At 35.0% G+C, this 15,075-nt stretch overlaps 1 protein-coding gene across 5 annotated transcripts in view; it reads right to left on the bottom strand.

Annotated features, from left to right (window-relative positions):
• LOC309844391 (sodium channel protein type 3 subunit alpha) overlaps nt 1–6,648 on the bottom strand; it is a 109,366-nt gene extending 102,718 nt beyond the window's left edge. For all 5 annotated transcript variants that reach the window (XM_082691199.1, XM_082691198.1, XM_082691200.1 and 2 more), the window contains exon 1: nt 6,434–6,648. The gene's annotated coding sequence lies outside the window, so the exon portion shown is untranslated. The remainder of the gene's footprint in view (nt 1–6,433) is intronic.
• Between the last annotated feature and the right edge of the window lie 8,427 nt (nt 6,649–15,075).

Genomic DNA, 15,075 nt, shown 5'->3' with positions numbered 1-15,075 from the left:
CAGGAGCATGTATCTGTTTTGTATTCTTATTTAATGCTACCAAATTTTTATGTCAATGAAAGAGAATGCAATATGATTGTGAATTATACTTTTGTCTGTTCTTCCAAAGCTGATAAAATAATATACTTTAATTTTTGGTATAAATAGATTGGTAGTGGAGCCCAACAGAGTGGTTGAAAACTAATGTTAAGAATGGATTTACTTGAACTATAATCATTGTTAACTATGATTAAAGATCATTTAATATGATATTTTAGAACTTTGAGACCATATGGGACTCAAGAACATGTAAATATCCTATTAAAGGATTGATTTTTGAATTTTAATTCAAAGACAGATTTCAGTAGTTTCAGAACAGGGCAGAAGTGGGAATATTACATATTATGTCAACTATCATAGCAGTAACATGATAGCTACACTAATAACAAAAACTGGGATAAAAAAGGATTTATGATGATAAGTAAAATTTGATGACTTAAATATCAGCAGGAAAAACAGAAATATGGAAGGCAATGCACAGAATATTCAACGGTTTGAAATGAATGTAATAGGAAAATTACAGGCAGTTGGTTGAGGCCTGGAGTAGTAGATAAGAAATATGAGTGTTATTGTGGCTGTGCCTTGAAATGCAGTCAAGCCATTTCCTCTCCATCGGGTTTATTTTTCCTCACTGGTGAAAATACTGGTTGGACTGGCAAAAACAAAACAAAACAAAACAAAACAAAAAAACCTGGCCAAACCCCTTGGCCATATCCTGCCTATAGGTATGTTTTGTTGGATATACCAGTATTGTAAATAATTTGAAATAGATGACAACATTTAATAAGAGGGAGATTTTTTTATTAAAGATTTTATTTATTTATTTGACAGCAAGAGGGAGATTTCTAATAAAAATTTGCTTTTTTAGAGAAATCGTTTGATTCATCAGTCTCCTAGCCCTAAGATGGGACTTCCCGTTCTTGGAAAGGATATGGTTGTTTATGACTGTCCAGTTCTGTACTCTCAACCTGGCTAGCTTCACTCTTTTTTTTACCCACTCTGCTTATGTAGAAATTTGGAGTTGTTTCCTTAAGAATTTATTTGCAAGGTTATTTCCAACATGATATAAGTTCCATGAAAAGAAAGTGCTCAACACTTCATTAGGTAGGACAAAAATAATTTACAGAGAGAAAAATAAATGTCACAAGCAAAAACACCGAGGAGACAGAGAAACTAACAGATGACTGGTTCTTAACTAGAGGCTTAAGCCCTTAAAATGTGTCCTGTTAAGCCCTATGCAAGAATATTTTGGGTTCTAGATCAAAATCACAATGTCACTTAGCAATAATAACTGGGATTTAGTGAATTATTCCAGTCAGAGCTCTTGGGAAAGGAAAGGACACAATGTTCTGTACAACCCGAGTAAGAATATTCTGAATATTAGGAGATTAAAATTCCCCAAAGTGAGCTTCTTGGCAGAAGATGGCCAAAGTTATTTAAAGAGTGACTTCCCATCTTTGAATTCACCCATTGAATAAAACAATATTCAACCACCGTTTAATAATTTAAGGACCATCATTTCTTTCACTTTGCGCCAGCACAGAGCTTAATCACATGAAGGGCTCCCTATGTGCAGTCTCCAAAAGGATGAAAACCTAATTCAATTATTACAGAAATAACTCCAGACTTTTAAAAGGTTTCTCTGAACTGAAACAACCCCTGAGAATTCCCTTATCCAAACCACCAACTAGCATATGTTTATATGCACTGTATTTGTACGGAATACATATATTTAACATTGTAAACCCTTCTCATAAGCTATTTTGAAGTTATTCTCTAGTCATATATCTTTAAAACTCTTTCTATGAGGTCCTTTATCACTTCAAATCCTGAAGAAAAGAGATAGAGTATAAAAAAAAAATCAATAAATAGGGCACATTAAAACTTGCGGTATCCAGGAGGCATTCATACAAATTTTAAAGAATTTTTCTACTGTGGCTAATTATACGTCTGGGTGTAGTTTCAAATTTTAGGTACCCCAAGAGTTGATACTTGTCAGGCAGTTCATAGAACAAAGTATGTCTTTGCATAATAGGAGAGCCAGATTTTCTCTATTACCACATTATCAAGTAAAAGAAAATTAACACTATTCTGCTCTGATATAGGTATCTACACTTGTTAATATTCCATTAAGATGTATCTGAGGAATGTGTTAACTCTACCCCAGGGTGAAAAATATCATCAGGTAAAACTGAAATAAAAAGTAGCATCCTAATCAAAGATAAATATGACCTTGCAGCACAAGCAATAATCCAATTGGGTTTTGTCTTTCCCAAATTTTTTAACTGCCTCAAACAAAATCTACCTCAAGAAGTAACAGTTCGGATACCAGATTTTCTGTTGAATTGCCATTAAAATTGTTTCTGGGGTAAAATTCAAGTGGAACAAAAGACAACTTAGTGTTGAAATTAATCAAAATTTAAAAATAGATCCCAAAAGTGCAGAAGTGTACTGTTAATATCTTAAATTATATTTCAGGGGCAGGTAGGTAATTAATCTTCATAGCTTTGGAAAATCTGGAAAACAACCATCAGTATTAAGGTATAATGAATAATATATTTTTAGCTGACAAAGCCCTAATTCCCAACCTGCAGTGAGTTCATAGTATTCCTATACGTGAATGATAATGAGAAAAAGTAATCTGTACGGCCACTCACACAAAGAAATTTCACTATCTAGTCACATGTTCATTCTTTGGTGGGGAAAAAAGTTGCATTTGTCTTCATATCCTTATATTTAGGAGTGCTTTCAGTTAATTTCAACCCTAAAGATAAGGAATCACAAAAGCTGGAGTTACCTAGAATCAAGGCAGACGGACTAACCCACAAATTCCAGGCAGAGCACAGTTTAATTGAGAAAACTTCCCCTCATATCTTTAAGTCTCCCAAACTTTCTCACATCTGTCTAGTCATGAGCCCATTAAGTCATCTTGCCTGCCATGAAGATGAAAATGACAGTGCAGTTACTTGAGTCTGTGTAAAGAGGCTCAGGGTGGCTGAAGGGCAGGATTAGGAGGCCTGGGGTGCTGAATGGCCATGCCAGCTGTAGCTCCCAAAGATCCCAGGAGCACAGAGCTGTCAAGAGCATAAAACTGCATGTAGAGAAAACCTTTGGAGGGAAGTAGAGGTTTTTCAGTATGTTCACAATTTCATCAGGCACGATTTGCCTTTCCACCTATTATTGTATCATTAATAGGACTTAAGCAAGAGAGAGTTTGTGTGTTGATCACATAGCCAACACATGTGGTCATTTCTGGGATTTAGGCTCCGTAATTTGATGGCCATAGTAGAAATTTTGGAGTATTTAAATGTGCTTGGTGAAACCTTAATTTTCTTTGTGAATCTTCAAAGAGGACTTTTTTCTGGTAAGTGTATCTGTTAAGGCACAAGCGAAATAAAGCTCCTTGCCCCTGATTTGTTAAAAAAAGAAAGCCTTTGAAGTGGAGTCATGGCAATATATCATTGGGCCAAAGAATGGTTTTCTAGAAGGTATTATGGAAGTTTTTTAAAATCCCAGGAAATGCTCAGGATGTTAACACTAATCGATATCATTGTAGGGAGCACATTTGTTATTGTTGTCGTTGTTGTTGTTTCATTCTTCCGGGATGAGAATTATAATTTTCAGCTACAGAATTTCTTGGCAGTTTCAGTCTGTCCTTCCTGTTGTGGTGGTGGATACTATATCACCATCACGAATAATGGGGGGCCGGGGAAAAGGGGAGGGTGGGCATTCAGTCCTGTCCCAGGATATATAATAAACACCGAACAGACACTTTATTTACACAGTCCTGCAGCATTAGATGCCCTCCTTCCTATTTTATAGATGATGTAATAGGGGCTTAGAAAGTTTAAATACTTTGTCATTTAATAGTGAAGCTAAGATTCAGTCTGTCAGCTCTGCTCTTCTTCACTTCTCCATATTGCTTCCTGTTCATTTCCACCACAGAAGGAATTGGCCAAGGACCTTAAAACATCTCTAGTCCTCTATTTTTCTATCTCCTTAGATAGTGTATATTACCACTGTCAACATTAGTGGTAATATACAACTCAGTATGTGTTAAAGATATATCAGATTGCAGTTAAGCTGAGAAATCAATTGAAGAAAATGCAGATAAATTAGAACCATAAAATTTTAAAAAACAGTAAGTGTTCTTATATATTTTTGATTCTAATAACCATACAGGCAAGGAAAATGTACTTCAGTGATATATGGTGTCTTTTCTGAGGTGACATAGCTCATGAGTAGCAGAACTTGAATCAGAAATTGAGCCTTCCAGTTCAATGCTCAGCTTATTTATCTCTACTACATCATTAAATTACAGTACAGTCTTATTTGGGGCACCTGGGTGGCTCAGTTGGTTAAGTGTCCAACTCTTGGGTTTTGGCTCAGGTCATGATCTCAGGGTCGTGAGATCAAGCCCCATGTTGGGCTTCACACTCAGCACAGAGTCTGCTCTAGCTTCTTTCTCCTTTTTCCTCTGCCCCTTCTGTTTGTGCTCTCTCTAAAATAAATAAATCTTATTCACTAAATAAATCTTACTCATTTACAATCTACTACAGTGAACATAAAACCTACAAGTATCTGTTTGAAATTATGTTTTTAGATTACCTTACACCTTGCATGTAGAGTTTTGCAAAAATCTCTCTTGTGGTCTGTGCTGGTCTTCTGAAAATTACAGTATTTTTCTTGATCTTACAAATGAAGTCACTGTTAGAGTCTTCTTGAGAGTAAGATGTCCAAACTTAGTTGATATATCACTTACTCAAAACAGGTTTGATTTCCAAAAATTTTCTAAGAGCCAGTTTTGTGAAGAACTCTGTGTGCATATACTCTTCACATCAGACTACATATATAGACAAATAAGTGATTATTGCAATTATACTGACAAAATTGCTGATATTGAGGGCTGAAATATAAACATTGATTCATAAATGTAAAACAGTTCAATCAAGACCAGCTCTTGTGTTTACATAGAACAAAGTTACTCAAATGCAGTCCCCTGTAGAGAAGCACGGAGTATACAATACACTGAAGCCAATTAACATCCATTTCTGGGAACCCTTTTCAAAGAAACAGTTTTCTTCATATCCTATGGTAGGAGTTCTTCCAAAATACATAAGACTCAGGGCTTTTCTCTGAGGCAACCACTATTTTATGTTTAGGGGGAGTATAACTGATACTCAGTGTAGAATATTGAGAAGTCAATATTTTGCCATATCATTAGGAATTACGATTGCTTTTAAATACTCAAGTTCTATCCTTAGGCCATTTTGACCATATAGACTGGAAGCCCAGGTTAAAATCAGAGGTCTTTATTTCACATAGGACGTACACTACTTGGAGTGGTTGTGTTGAAATTTTTTCATGCAAATTCCTACAAGCACTTATGCCTTTATCTTTGTCCTCATATGCTACATTACACCACCTGTTGTATTAAAAAATAACGACTTTATGATATTTAAAACCCTTCTTTCAATTAATACCTACAAATTATAAGAATAATTTCTTATTCTAAGTATGCAATTGCTAACTGAATACAGAATTTGTGGTTTTCTATAAAATATTTTAAAGAAAAATACATAAAATATATATTATAGTTTAAGTAAGTAATTGTTTAATAGCTGAAGTGGCTCTCCCTGGTAATTAATAATAATAATAACAACCAGTTGTTAAGTATACACAGAAAAAAATAAACAGAAATATATCAAGCTTCTGAGTAATTCAAGAAAATATAATTCCCTTTAAGTCAATAAATTTAAAGATAAATACTTAATATAAAAAAGAACATATTAAAATATAAAAGAAATAACACATTATGGAGCACATAGGGATCATTTTATCATTAAAAGCTAAGTCTCTTTTTAATGGTTAGTATTGGTTATCTTTTTCCCTCCATAAAAATAGGTTATTACACCTCTATATTGTTATCACTCCCTATACACATGGACCCTGCAAAGATGTTAAATAAAAGACTAAAGCACAAGAATTATAGTTCCAATTTCATTATACATTTATGTTTAAAAAATAGTAGGCACACTGGACATTCAAATAGATGATGTACAACCATGAAATCCATTAGGTCAGCTTTGTGCAATAAAAAATATTTTCCTTAAATGCAATGAATCATAACAATCTGCATGTCTCAAAAGCATGAGATCAGTAATGCCTAGTCTCTACCATAAGTCACCATTTCTAACAGAGGCTCTATTTCCTTTGAGAGATAAAGGATATAATAGTAAGCAGTTTACCCATCAAATGATGAGTTTGGTTCCTGTAATTTACACTAAACCAGCATTAAGTTAAAAATAGCAGCATGAAGATAAGTTTAAAGTAAGAAAAACGATCTGGTGGCTAGATTCTATGGTGCAGATAATTAAATGTTTTGCCAGCTTACCTGATAAAACAGAGCTTTACAGATCACAGCATAACAAAGCCCCGTATCCAAGATGGTTAGAGTATAAGGTGCCTTCCTCTGCGGTTGTTCAGATTTTTGGCCACAGAGATTTACAAATTAATTACAGTATTTTTTTTCTTTGCTTTCTCTGTGGACAAGAAAACAAAGAGACCTTTCCAGAATCCTCTCTGCTTATGCCTCCGCTTCCTGTTCTGAGATTCACTCTATGGTACCCAACATATATCAGAAAACAGCTTTGAGGGGGGGGAAAAAAAAAAAAAAGGCTGACAGCATTCAACATGGTACCGCCATCTACTGGCAGACACACAAAATTGAACAAAAGGGAAAACATCCTCATTATTCTTTAGCATAAGGTAAAATGTAACATTTCTCTGCATATGAGTATGTACAAAGAGACTCTTTCCCTACTCACTTATTTGCACCTCACCAATATTTTTTATACATTTACAAAGGTTATTCACTCATAATCTACTACAATGAACAAAAAACCTGCAAGTATGAGTTTGAAAATTATGTTTTTAGATCTCTCTTGTGGTCTGTGCTGGCCTCCTGAAAATTTGTTCTTCTCACTGGATGGATTATTTTCTGAGTGAGTAAAGAACAGTGTAATACACATTTACTGTTAGTCTTTGTGTTGCTTTTGGTAAAACATTTGCAAGAAACGTTATCTGAATGTGGAAAAGTATTCTAAACTTTAGCGAGGTCTAGCTAATTTAGATCTGTGGATTATTTTGGCATGTGTATATGACATGAGGAACAGTTAAATTCACCTTATGTGAGATAATTCAAATCAATTATTATCTATGTCTTTAAAATACTAAGAAAACATTGCTTATAAGAACACTGAAGCATACAATACGTAAGCAAAATGAAAAATACTTTTGTCAGTTTATTTGAAGATATTTGTCAACTAAGAAAACTCTTCATTTTATTTGACTTTTTATATTTACTTTAGAGCAAACAACTATAATTTTATTAGTTTGTCATTAATTGGTCAAAGTATATTGATATTGATGGAGAAGCCTAATATATGTTAAGAGTAATATTAGCTGTGAAAAGACAAAGATAAAAACGTACAGCGCCGGGGCGCCTGGGTGGCTCAGTGGGTTAAGCCGCTGCCTTCGGCTCAGGTCATGATCTCAGTGTCCTGGGATCGAGTCCCACGTCGGGCTCTCTGCTCAGTAGGGAGCCTGCTTCCCTCTCTCTCTCTCTGCCTGCCTCTCCATCTACTTGTGATTTCTCTCTGTCAAAGAAATAAATAAAATCTTTAAAAAAAAAAAAAAAAAACGTACAGCGCCTGCCATTAAGGAACTTCTGTATAATGAAGAGTCACATATAGCAGGTACCATAGTTTCAAGCTATGTGCTCAAGAAGTGTTATTTACTTAGTGTTTAACTCCATCCATATTTTACCTAATGGCAGAAAATAAATCTCATCAGTTAGAGGTAGGTAGACTGAGTCACTCGAGGCTTTTCCCAGTGATTTCAAGTTTATAATAAACTAATGTACAGTTTTCCTTTTCCATCTTCTTACACAGGGAATGGTTTAAGTCCAGGAATGCTTACCTATGTGGAGAAAGGAGAGTATGGTTCCCAGACTCCTGCTTTTCTATGGGGGCATCCAATGAGGTGTAGAATCCTGTATGATTCTACATACAGGATGTACGTACCTGCCTTCCCCTTTGGTCCCCAAAACACCATCCATCTGATTTTGCATGGCAGCATCCCCTTTCATAGGCATTAGTTACCTCAGGTTTGTAAGCTCTACCTCTCAGGTAACTTTTGTTCCTAACCTTGAGGAAGGAAGGAAGAAATACAGCTAGCACGCTTCCAGGTCACTCTGGGCTATAAGTGACTGACAAAGTCCCATATCTGAGGTACCCCACACTACCATCTCTTATTACTGTTTTCATCTCTTGGAGCATAGGTGCTCTGCGGGCTTCAGCCAAGTGAGGCGCAATGTCTGCTCCACTGGAATATTCCAACTTCTCATCTCTCTACGTTTTAAACTAATCCTAGGTGAGCAAGCTATGTAGGGGGCCCCATTAGGGACCCTCTTCGATTGGGTTCCCTTGCTTTTCCCCAAATTTCCTTTCCAGCCCCCTGAAAGTTTTGCTTCCATCTCTCTTCCTGCTGTGCCAGTAATGAACTGGTTCTGTAAGTTTTCCTCTCAAATCTTTCTGTCTTAACACATAATGGATTAGTTTTCTAGGGTTCCTAGTAACAAAATACCACACAGCGTGGCTCCCACCAATAGAAATTTGTTGTCTCACAGTAGAAGTCCTAAATCAAGGTGTCAGCAGGGCCCTGCTCCTTCTGAAATCTGTAGGGGAAGGCTGCTTCCTTACCTCTTCCAGCTTCTGGCAGCTCAGACATTCTTGGGCTTGTGGCAGCATAACTGCATTCTCTGTTTGCATCTTTCCATGCTGTTTTCTTACATCTCATGGCATAGTCTTTCTTCTGTACCATGCCTGCCTCTATGTCCAAATTTCCCCTTTTTGTAAGGACACCAGTCATTTTGGATTAGAGTCCAGCCTAATGATTTTATGTCAACTTGATTATCTCTGTAAAACCCTATTTCCACAAAACGGTATTTTCTGAGACTCTGGGGATCAGCACTTCAACATACCTTTTTTTTTTTTTTTTTAGGAGAAGGATAGACACAAATTAGCTTATAACGTTTAAGACCAAAACCTTTGAATTTAAAATGCAAGAATCTAATGATTCTTTTATCTGTTTCCCATGATAGTTTCTCTTAGGAAATAATAACTTTGGTATCTGTCCAGAATTTGGGGGCAGTCGAGGGGGAGGGAAGATCTTCAGGCATAATGAAGAAATTAATTAATAATAACAATAATAAAAACCAATGTTTATGCAGTATTATGTGTCAAATACTCTTCTAAGAACTTTGAGTATATTCACTTAACCCTCATCTGTAGGAAGAATAATACACATTTTACAGATGAAAAAACTAGGAAGGGAGGTAAAAATATATTAACTAGTACTTCATATTCATATCACCAGATGTATGACACCAGTATGCACCGAGTCCTGGAGAAGCATAAAGGAAATGAGCTTTTATTAATTTTGACCACTGCTACTCACATTTAATGAAAATTCTTGACATTTTACTCTTTAATTTTGTAAGTTTTCTGTCATGAAATATTTCTATTTTCTGGGAAGTTTTATGTTTTTTTCTCTAGTCACAGTCAAAGTATCCTTGCTTACCACTACTTTACTAAGTGTTCATTAATTCTGCCAGTCCCTAGCACCCTATACTAATTTCCCCAAGAGTAATAATAATTAAAAGTATATTCATTCTGATGCTCAATTTGGGGCATACACTCAAAAGATCATATCTGTACACTCCAAAGATTTTCCTCATAGTGTTTTCTGGGGAGCTGATTTTTGTATGAGCATGTATGTGTGTGTGTTTTAAACTACTCTAAGCAGAGTAAGATGGGATTATCATAGGATGAAATTTTGAGGAAAAAAGAAAACAAGGCAGTTCTATAAAAAATAGAATTACACAAATTTAATAGAATCATTAAAAATTTAATAGGACTATTTGAGTATAATAAACATATAAAATAAAAATATTATAATGCCAAATTAAAATAATTTACAGGTAGTATTATTTTCCTCTGATTTACATATTCATTGCTAATATTTTTAATTGCTTCACTAGATCTGCCAGTGAGTAACAATTATTATTCCAATGTCCAAACCTAATTCAGAATTCACTTTGAAGTGTTTTTAGATATGGAGTGCCTGGACCGTTTGGTGGTTTGAAGCCTCTGCCTTCAGCTTGGGTCATGGTCCCAGGGGCTCTCTGCTCAGCGGGGAGCCTGCTTCCCTTCCTCTCTCTCTGCCTGCCTCTCTGCCTATTTGTGATCCCTGTCAAATAGATAAATCTTTAGAAAAAAAAAATAAAGTGTTTCTAGATATCTCCTACTCATTTCCATCCCTACCTTACAATTTGTAAAGGTAGTCTCCTAGGTCTAGGCCAAATGCACAAATAGTATAAACGTAAATATGAAGAATCAAGACAATGTATGGAGACACAGTAAATATATATGTACTATAATCGGTATCCTGGAGAAATAAAAATATGTTGCATCTATGAAGCAGGAATGGGAAATCATGGGAGAATAATATAATAAAGAGTGCTCATAAATTATATATACCATACATAAAGCAGAGGAAAAATAAGAAGTCTGAAAGGAAAAATTAAAGACAACTTTTAGAAAGTTGAACTAAACATAAGGATATGAAAATATAATAAGAAAAAAAAAAAGCATCAATCCCCAAAGTAAAAAAAAAAAAAAAAAAAGTAAATGTATTGAGGCACCTGTGGGTGCTCAGTGGGTTGAGCCTCTGCCCTCAGCTCAGGTCATGATCTCAGGGTCCTGGGATTGAGCTTTGCATCTGGCTCTCTGCTCGGTGGGGAGCCTGCTTCCCCCTTTCTCTCTGCCTCTCTGCCTACTGTGATCTCTCTCTCTGTGTCCAATAAATAAAATCTTAAAAAAAAAAAAAAGAGTAAATGCATTACAAGAAAAATTTCCAGAAATGAAAAGACTCACTAAGGATTCACTTGATGTAAAAGAACATACATTAAAATGCATTATAAAATTTCAAAACATAAAAAATAAGAAAACAAAAAATCAGATTACCTTCAGACTTACTAACAGTGATAGTAGAAAACAAGGAAGGAAGGATATCAAAAGGTGTAAAGAACGTTGTTTTATAGTTTCAAGCTAGAAAATCAAATCTCGTATGAGAACCAAAGGTATTTCAGATAATCTAATCAATAAAATTTTAGCTTCTCTATGTCCTTTTTTGAAAAGTCATTTGAGCATGTACTCCAGCTAACTTAACCCCCTCCCCCAAAGAAAACAAGGAAAGGGAAGAAAGAAAAAGAAAACCAAGGAAGACAAAGACACGATATCCAGAAAACATTCAAATTCATCTGTGAATCTACCTAGTGAGGAGTAACATCTTATCCCAGAATCAAATTTTTGTAGAGGCTGAAAATAAGTCAGTTCACATTATAAGGTGGAAACAAAGGATATTCACAAAGGAAATCTGATGTAAGTATCAAACCCAAATGGGATGATTATTTCCTTTTCGTTGCCGGTTTATGTGATGGATTGCTTTAATTCATTTTTGGTTTTTGTTTTTGTTTTTTTTAAAGATTTCTTTATTTATTTTGGGGTGGGGGTAAGAGAGCACACAAGCAGGTGGGGCAGAGGGAGAGGGAGAGAGAATCTCAAGCAGACTCTGTGTTGAATGTAGAGCCTGATGTGGGACTTGATCTCACGTCCCTGGAATCATGACCTGAGCCAAAACCAAGAGTTGGACACTTAATCAACTGCGCCACCCGGGCACCCTGCATTAATTCATTTTTGAATGTTGAACTGATCTAGGCCACATTTTAATATTGGTTGAATAAGACAAGAAAAAGAAATGATAATTATTGTGCCAATATACCTTACAGCAAAAAGAAAAATAAATGTCAGTAAAAAGTTCTTCACTCTTTTTTTTGCTATAGTTCATTATGTGAGCAGGATTAACATTTTAATACAAAGGAAAAAAAGGAGAAGTGACCAGAAGGGTGATATAATTTGCTATGATTCTAGCTTCATTGTGGCTTATATGCTTTCCTTTTGCAGGTGGAAGGACAGGTGATTTTCAGGTCTTTGGTAAGTGGGTCCTGAGGTTTAGGTAAAATAGTTATTGGTTATGGGACACCTGGGTGGCTCAGTGGGTTAAAGCCTCTGCCTTCGGCTCAGGTCACGATCCCAGAGTCCTGGGATCAAGCCCCACATCGGGCTCTCTTCTTAGCAGGGAGCCTGCTTCCCCCCTCTCTCTGCCTGCCTCTCTGCCTACTTGTGACCTCCCTCTCTCTTTCTCTCTCTCTCTGTCAAATAAATAAAAAATATCTTTAAAAAATAGTTATTGTTTTCAAATGTAGGGCTTCTGGAACCTTGGTGGAATTTGACAACACTTTGTAAACATATCCTGCATAAATCATAGGTATTATTAACAGAATAGAACTAATAACCATCAGCTAGGACTTTTGAGTTGGTCTCTTACTTCCTTCAGCCTCTGGTTCCTCAGGATCTTCAAAAACTTTGTGCACAGAGCTCTAACTCTACTGGCTCTGTTTCAATTTCATAAGATTTTATAGCCAAATAACGCTTTTTCAGAACATCTATAAACTTTATAATAAAACTCCCAGACCCAGGGCACATTTTCCTGTTTCCTAGACTATTATTTCCAAAACAGTGTTTAAAGGAACACTATTATCTTGTTGGTTCCATACCATTTTATACCTACCAGAATGGCTAAAATTATAAAGGCTAATACTGCTAAGTATTGGTGAGGACCTGGAGCTATAGAAACTCTCATATACTGTTCATGTGAATGTAAATTAGTACAATAACTTTGAAAAAACAGTTTGATATTATCAACTAAAGCTGAACTTAAATGTAGCCTGTGAGCCAGGGAGTTGTACTCTTAGGTATACACATGACAGAAATGTGTGCATATATATAAGAATGTATAATGCAAGAGTATAGCATTATTGAACACTGTTCAAAGGAGTAGAACCCCATCATCCATCAACAAGAGAATGGATACAAAATTGATATATTCTTTTTTTTTTTTAATTTTTTATTTTTTATAAACATATATTTTTATCCCCAGGGGTACAGGTCTGTGAATCACCAGGTTTACACACTTCACAGCACTCACCAAAGCACATACCCTCCCCAATGTCCATAATCCCACCCCCTTCTCCCAAACCCCCTCCCCCCACAAAATTGATATATTCTTAATCCATAATATTGTGCATACATGAAAATGAAGGAACTAAAACTCCTCCCTGAAACATGATGGATTTCACAAATATAACACTGAGCAGAAAGAAGGCAGACACACATAATTAAGACACTGTGATTATTCTTATTAAATTTAAAAACAGGTAAAATGAATTTTAATATTTGAAGTAAGAATAGTGAATCACCTTGAGATAAGGTAGTCTTTGGCAAGAATGGTTAAGATTGGGGCTGATCTGGGAGCTGGTATAATCTTATATCTTCACCTGGGTGGAGGTAGCACAGGGATTCAATTCATGATCATTAATTGAGTCTAGCATTTATGTTAGGGGCATTTGTTTTGTATGTGAGTCACACTGAATTTTTTTAAAAAGGCACATTAAGGGTTTAACAGTTGTCACTTCTCATGGGAGGAAGGGAATAAAGGATGAAATGTATGGAAATTTCAGGATTTGCTCTGTCTATATTTCTGTTCTGTTTGAAATTTGTGCAATTACATCTGTGTGCATTATTAGTGTAATTTAAAAACATTTAAGATATTAAAAAGACATTAAATATATACCCGCATGCCATTTACATTTATTTGTCCCTCAGTTGTTCCCTTTGGAGTCTGGAATGGATCCTTTTTGTTGTTTGAAGAGATCCTGGAACCTGCGTTTTTCCAGAAGGGCTCATTCATACATATATTCAGCTTCCTGTGCTTCTGTCTTTAGTCACCTTCGCAACAAAGCTACCTACCACTGTGCTTGCATTTATTTTTGTTATTAATTTAAGTAAACACAATTCACATTATGTTCTCTGTACCTTTATACCTATAAAGGTATAGGTATATTATATAAAGATACAGATATATCTACCTAGAGATATATCTCGAGATATATATCTCTAGGTAGATATATCTATATCTATATTATATATATAATAATATATATCTAGATCTAGATATATATCTAGATAGATCCAGATATATCTATAGTCCATTTATATATATATATATATATAGTCCATTTTAGGTCTTAATCTTCTGCTGATAAATACTGAAACTAACTCATGTTTGCCAGTGTTTCATATATAAGGTGTTGTAAATTATAAAAAGGAACAATGGTCTTCTTCTGATAAGAGATAATGCAATATTTTTACGTTCATTACATCTTTTTTTTTTTTTTTTTTTTTACTTTATAACACCTCTAAAAGTTGAGAAGTATAGCTACTTTTCACATTTTTAAGGTGACAAAAATTAGTACAGAAAAGCAAAATCACATGGTGGTAAAAATCAGCCTAGAAAACAAGATAATTGTCAATTTAAAGTCTACTCAGTAGACAAAGTGATTTTATATCAAAGATGCAAATATCTCAGATACATTAACTGTCAAAATATTACCTATAAGGTGTGCTTTGATTCAGTAAAATATAGTAAAATATTTTTACCCTTATTATAAAAAACCAAAAAAATATTCCATTTTTAAGTGGTTTCTAATATAGATTCCCCTCCATGTTGTTGCTATACAACTAAGTAGTTGCAATTTTCAGAAGGTATGTTGGCCACTGTGCCTTTTTAGCTGCTATTCCTGGGTTTGAAATTGCTGTCATTGCCTTTCTCATTCACATTTCATTCCAGCATGTGGCCAACTACTATTTATTCTTAAAGACTCAGTTAAGGTAATAAACTTGATATCCTGTCCTGCTCTCTCCATAAATGATTTACAAATCCTTATCTGCATTCTTCAGAATATATAGGTAGCATTTATTACTTGGTTATATTTTGTCATACTCTATAGTAGCA

This window comes from Mustela nivalis (genome assembly GCF_964662115.1).
Source record: "Mustela nivalis genome assembly, chromosome: 11".
Taxonomy (NCBI): domain Eukaryota; kingdom Metazoa; phylum Chordata; class Mammalia; order Carnivora; family Mustelidae; genus Mustela; species Mustela nivalis.
This window is presented reverse-complemented; position numbering and strand designations above follow the sequence as displayed.